The following is a 7222-nucleotide window of genomic DNA, read 5'->3' as shown; positions in this document are numbered from 1 at the left end:
CTGAGGGGGGCCCGGGAGTACCAGGGGCCCCCGGGGGCCAAAAGTCCAATTAGCCCAGAACTCACTTGCCGACACCGGGGGCTTGGGCACAAGGGGCCCCCGGGGGCCCCCGGGGGCCAAGAGTCCAATCGGCCCAAAACTCACTTGCCGACTTTGGGAGGAGGGCCCGGGGGGTGCCGGGGGGTACCCCAGGGGTACCAGGGGCCCCCAGGGGGTACCTGGGGGCCCCTGGGGTAGGTTGCACTTCCACCGAGTGGACATGTTCCCCCCACTGAGGAGGACTGTGCTGGCCGGGTGGAAAAGACCACCTTGCCTTTGTCCAGTTGGAATACCCTGACCTCAGCTCTAAGGTATTTTGAAGTGTACGTACACTTCGCCGAATATTTTTAGGACCCCCGGGGAGCCGGGCAAGGGGGGGTTGGGGACGTCCACTCCGCGACATGGGCCGCTTCTTGCCACTGGACGGTTTCCGGAGCCCGCTTCCCTAGGGTGGGGAAGAGAAATCGTCGCGTCCCGACCGGCCGTCGCGAGACCCGGCGGACGCGTGGAGAGCGGCTGCCGGCGCGTCCCCGACGGCAAGAGTGCGAGGGCCCGATCATCGCTGCTCGCAGCTTTAATTATTATTATTATTATTATTATTATTCTTGTTCAGACGCGGTCGCTCATTTTGCACCCTGTTCCCATATGCGAAAACGGACGAAAATTGGCACACACGTTAAGAACTGCTCCCGCTACTCAGGCCCAGAGGCCCGGCACTGGGTGTGGCCCAGGGGCTCCACAGCGCCCCCTGGAAAAATCATCAGGTATAGGGAAAAAAATTTCGGTGTATCCTACATAAATGAAATTTGGGAGGCAGATACATCTTGTCGGGACTGACAAAAAACCTCTTGGCAAAATTTCCTATGACCAACAGGAAGTCGGCCATTTTGTGTCAAAATCCATATTTCACGTGCCATATTTTAATGAACTACTCCTACAAATTTCACATGAGCAACTTCAAATTTGTCGTGTGTCATCTAAAGACCCATGGGATGAAACGATATCAAAAGTTTGAGTGTACGTCAGAGCCCCCCGCTGTGACGACGTGGCGAAAATGTGGCGAATTTCGATCCCTCGCCATGAAAACGGAAGTCGCTCGTAATCGAAGGTACATGGTCCGAACGGACCCAAACTTCTCAGGCATGATAACAATCTCGCCCTGAACAGATTGCCATGTCAATATTGGACATAGGTCATAGCGCCACCTACTGGCAACAGGAAGTATAATGTTTTTACACTTTTACGTCCTCTGTCTTATAGGTTGACCACATCAACGTCAAATTTGGTCAGCTAAGTTGTAAGAAGTTGCTGACGTGGTACTATGAAATTTGTGACCATGTGTCAAACGCTGTCGCCATGGTGACGCCTTGTTCGCCATAAAATACGAATACATATTTGAGGCACTTATGATGCTTTGTTTTTCACGAAACTTGGCAGACATGTTCAGAGTGGCAAGACAATATGTCCGATATGTGTCTTTTGTCCAATAGTGTCAAAATGGCTCCATAGCGCCCCCTACAACACTTAAAAGTCAATTATCCCACCTTTAAATTTGACGTAGAAGAACCAAATTCGGTGGGCTCATGTACCTCCCGACGAACTACCAAAAAGCCTCTTGGAGCAATTAGCTCCGCCCAACCGGAAGTCCGCCATTTTGATTTTACCTTGGCGTGGGCGGTGAACGGAAGGCGTCGTACTTTCGCGAACTCCTCCTAGGCGATTCATCGTATCCGTCTCAAACTTGGGTAACGCGTAGAGGAGGCCTTCCGGATCAAACGATATCAAAAGATTTAGTCCACATCGAAAGGCGTGGCCGCGGTGAAGCGTGATTCGCCACGAACAGGAAGTTGCTCCAAATCAAAGGTACATGGTCTAATCTGATCCAAACTTCTCAGGCATGATAACAGTCCCGCCATAAACACATCTACATGTCAATATTGGACATAAGTCATAGCGCCACCTAATGGTGATAGGAAGTTTAAAATTGTACTTTTACGTCCTCTGCCTCGCAGGTTCACTGGAGCAACCTCAAATTTGGTCAGCTTAGTTGTGAGACATGGCTGATATGATACTGTGAAAATTTTGACCATATGTCAAATGCTGTTGCCATGGTGACGCCCTGTTCGCCATCAAATACGTTACATATTTGAGGCACTTATGATGCTTAGTTTCTCACGAAACTTGGCAGACATGTTCAGAGTGGCAAGTTGATATGTCCGATATGTGTCATTTGTCCAATTGTGTCAAAATGGCTCCATAGCGCCCCCTACAACATTTCAAAGTCATGGCCCCAACCCTTAAATTTGACGTAGATGAACAAAATTTGGTCGGCTGGTGTATCTTCCTCCGACCTACAAAAAAGCCTCTTGGAGCCATTAGCTCCGCCCAACCGGAAGTCAGCCATTTTGGATTTTACCTTGGCGTAAGCAGTGAATGGAAGGCGACGCACTTTTACCACTTCCTCCTTGGCGGTTAATCGAATCCACCTCAAACTTGGGCGACGCGTAGATGAGATCTTCCCGATCAAACGGCATATAGGGTTTTATAGTCTACGACGAAAGGTGCGGGCGCAGCGGAGCGCGATTCGCCACGAAACGTGAGGTGTTTTTTCACTGTGTCGGGGATGCTTCTACAGGCACGAAACACAGCACACATATTACAAACGAGGACAGGTTCGATCGGACATGAGTTTTGAGTTCGGCCGTTGCAAAGCAGCTCCGTAGCGCTCCTTACAATACAAAAAAACCAAGCCACCCGCGCGTATGAAATATCACCGGCGAACGTATCTACAGGCCGAAGTCTGTCGGTGCCACGAACCAAACCCGCCGGGAAACGGCATTTTGAAAGTGAGGACACGGGGAAGAGAAATCGTCGCGTCCCGACCGGCCGTCGCGAGACCCGGCGGACGCGTGGAGAGCGGCTGCCGGCGCGTCCCCGACAGCAAGAGTGCGAGGGCCCGATCATCGCTGCTCGCAGCTTTAATTATTATTCTTATTCAGCATCGTTCACTCATTTTACACCCTGTTCCCATATGCGAAAACGGATGAAAATTGGCACACACGTCAGAAACTGCTCCCGCTACTCAGGCCTAGAGGCCCGGCACTGGGTGTGGCCCAGGGGCTTCACAGCGCCCCCTGGAAAAATCAGCAGGTATAGGAAAAAAAAATTTGGAGTATCCTACATAAATGAAATTTGGGTGGCAGATACATCTTGTCGGACCTGACAAAAAACCTCTTGGCAAAATTTCCTATGACCAACAGGAAGTCGGCCATTTTGTGTCAAAATCCATATTTCACGTGCCATATTTTAATGAACTACTACTACAAATTTCACATGAGCAACTTCAAATTTGTCGTGTGTCATCTGAAGACCCATGGGATGAAACGATATCAAAAGCTTGAGTGTACGTCAGAGGCCCATGCTGTGACGGCGTGGCGAAAATGTGGCGAATTTCGATCCCTCGCCATGAAAATGGAAGTCGCTCGTAATCGAAGGTACATGCTCCGATCGGACCCAAACTTCTCAGGCATGATAACAGTCTCGCCCTGAACAGATTACCATGTCAATATTGGACATAGGTCATAGCGCCACCTACTGGCAACAGGAAGTAACATGTGTCTACACTTTTACGCCCTCTGTCTTATAGGTTGACCACATCATCGTCAAATTTGGTCAGCTAAGTTGTAAGAAGTTGCTAACGTGGTACTATGAAATTTGTGACCATATGTCAAACGCTGTCGCCATGGTGACGCCTTGTTCGCCATAAAATACGAATACATATTTGAGGCACTTATGATGCTTTGTGTCTCACGAAACTTGGCAGACATGTTCAGAGTGGCAAGACAATATGTCCGATATGTGTCTTTTGTCCAATTGTGTCAAAATGGCTCCATAGCGCCCCCTACAAAACTTAAAAGTCAATTATCCCACCTTTAAATTTGACGTAGAAGAACCAAATTCGGTGGGCTCATGTACCTCCCGACGACCTACGAAAAAGCCTCTTGGAGCAATTAGCTCCGCCCAACCGGAAGTCCGCCATTTTGATTTTACCTTGGCGTAAGGGGCGAACGGAAGGCCTCGTACTTTCGCGAACTCCTCCTAGGCGGTTCATGGGATCCGCCTCAAACTTGGGCAACGCGTAGAGGAGGCCTTCCAGATCAAACGATATCAAAAGATTTTGTCTAAATCGAAAGGCGTGGCCGCGGTGAAGCGTGATTCGCCATGAACAGGAAGTTGCTCCAAATCAAAGGTACATGGTCTAATCTGATCCAAACTTCTCAGGCATGATAACAGTCCCGCCCTGAAAACATCTTCATGTCAATATTGGACATAAGTCATAGCGCCACCTAATGGTGATAGGAAGTTTGAAATTCTTCTTTTATGTCCTCTGCCTCGCAGGTTCACTGGAGCAACCTCAAATTTGGTCAGCTTAGTTGTGAGACATGGCTGATATGATACTTTGAAAATTTTGACCATGTGTCAAACGCTGTTGCCATGGTGACGCCCTGTTCGCCATCAAATACGTTACATATTTGAGGCACTTATGATAATCTGTTTGTCACGAAACTTGGCAGACATGTTCAGAGTGGCAAGACAATATGTCCGATATGTGTCTTTTGTCCAATTGTGTCAAAATGGCTCCATAGCGCCCCCTACAAAACTTAAAAGTCAATTATCGCACCTTTAAATTTGACGTAGAAGAACTAAATTCGGTCGGCTCATGTACCTCTCGACGACCTACCAAAAAGCCTCTTGGAGCAATTAGCTCCGCCCAACCGGAAGTCAGCCATTTCGGATTTTACCTTGGTGTAAGCAGTGAACGGAAGGTGACGTACTTTGACGAACTCCTCCTAGGCGGTTGTTCGGATCCGCCTCAAACTCTAGCAACGCGTAGAGGAGGCCTTCCGGATCAAACGATATCAAAAGATTTACTCCACATCGAAAGGCGTGGCCGCGGTGAGGCTTGATTCACCATGAACAGGAAGTTGCTCCAAATCAAAGCTACATGGTCTAATCTGATCCAAACTTCTCAGGCGTGATAACAGTCCCACCCTAAACACATCTACATGTCAATATTGGACATAAGTCATAGCGCCACCTAATGGTGATAGGAAGTTTGAAATTCTTCTTTTACGTCCTCTGCCTCGCAGGTTCACTGGAGAAACCTCAAATTTGGTCAGCTTAGTTGTGAGACATGGCTGATATTGTACTGTGAAATTTTTGACCATATGTCAAACGCTGTTGCCATGGTGACGCCCTGTTCGCCATCAAATACGTTACATATTTGAGGCACTTATGATGCTTTGTTTCTCATGAAACTTGGCAGACATGTTCAGAGTGGCAAGACAATATGTCTGATATGTGTCTTTTGTCCAATTGTGTCAAAATGGCTCCATAGCGCCCCCTACAACATTTCAAAGTCAATTCTAACGCCTTTAAATTTGACTTAGAAGAACCAAATTCGGTCGGCTCATGTACCTCCCGACGACCTACCAAAAAGCCTCTTGGAGCAATTAGCTCCGCCCAACCGGAAGTCAGCCATTTTGGATTTTACCTTGGGGTAAGCAGTGAACGAAAGGCGACGCACTTTGACGAACTCCTCCTACGGGACACGGGTAAGGGAATTTTCCACTTCGTGGCTGAGAATGAATGGGCATTTTCCTGCCATTGGTCAAAGGTCGTCACAATGGACTTGCGTCCCTGTTAGGGTGTCATATGGCTGTGACTAAGATCACGAATTGGACGCAAAGTGTGCTGAAGCCACTGCGCCTGTCGGTGGCGCTATCACTCCTTTCTGGGCTGGGGGGGGGGGCCCCGGGTATTGCCGTTGGACACAGGGGCCCCTACCACTTCCCTAACTCGTACACCTGTCCAACTGATGGACCTTTTTGTCCACTTCATTCACTTTGTAAATTTTTGGGTGTCCGCTTCGTGGTACATTTGTCGACATCGCAGAACTTGTCATGGTAGTACAGTACGGTACAGTAAATATGTCCAATCGGAGGAATATTTGTCCACTCTGGGTAAATGGCCCCCTTTTGCCCAAAACTCGCTTGCCGACTCTGGGGCGGGGTACCAGGGGCCCCTGGGGCCCCCGGGGGCCAAAAGTCCAATTAGCCCAGAACTCACTTGCCGACATCGGGGGGGAGAGGCCTGAGGGGGGCCCGGGAGTACCAGGGGCCCCCGGGGGCCAAAAGTCCAATTAGCCCAGAACTCACTTGCCGACATCGGGGGGAGAGGCCTGAGGGGGGCCCGGGAGTACCAGGGGCCCCCGGGGGCCAAAGTCCAATTAGCCCAGGACTCACTTGCCGACATCGGGGGGAGAGGCCTGAGGGGGCCCGGGAGTACCAGGGGCCCCCGGGGGCCAAAAGTCCAATTATCCCAGAACTCACTTGCCGACACCGGGGGCTTTGGCACAAGGGGCCCCCGGGGGCCCCCGGGGGCCAAGAGTCCAATCGGCCCAAAACTCACTTGCCGACTTTGGGAGGAGGTCCCGAGGGGTGCCGGGGGGTAACCCAGGGGTACAAAGGGCCCCGGGGACCCCTGGGGTAGGTTGCACTTCCACCGAGTGGACATGTTCCCCCCACTGAGGAGGACTGTGCTGGCCGGGTGGAAGAGACCACCTTGCCTTTGTCCAGTTGGAATACCCTGACCTCAGCTCTAAGGTATTTTGAAGTGTACGTACACTTCGCCGCCTATTTTTAGGACCCCCGGGGAGCCGGGCAAGGGGGGGTTGGGGACGTCCACTCCGCGACATGGGCCGCTTCTTGCCACTGGACGGTTTCCGGAGCCCGCTTCCCTAGGGTGGTGAAGAGAAATCGTCGCGTCCCGACCGGCCGTCGCGAGACCCGGCGGACGCGTGGAGAGCGGCTGCCGGCGCGTCCCCGACGGCAAGAGTGCGAGGGCCCGATCATCGCTGCTCGCAGCTTTAATTATTCTTATTATTCTTATTCAGCATCGTTCACTCACTTTTCAGGCCTTTCCCATATACGAAAACGACTGAAACTTGGCACACACGTTAAGAAGTGCTCCCGCTACTCAGGCCCAGAGGCCCGGCACTGGGTGTGGCCCAGGGGCTCCACAGCGCCCCCTGGAAAAATCAGCAGGTATAGGAAAAAAAAATTTGGCATATCCTACATAATTGAAATTTGGGAGGCAGATACATCTTGTCGGACCTGACAAA

This window comes from Scophthalmus maximus, chromosome 8, assembly GCF_022379125.1.
Source record: "Scophthalmus maximus strain ysfricsl-2021 chromosome 8, ASM2237912v1, whole genome shotgun sequence".
Taxonomy (NCBI): Eukaryota; Metazoa; Chordata; class Actinopteri; order Pleuronectiformes; family Scophthalmidae; genus Scophthalmus; species Scophthalmus maximus.
Note: the sequence above shows the minus strand (reverse complement) of the source record.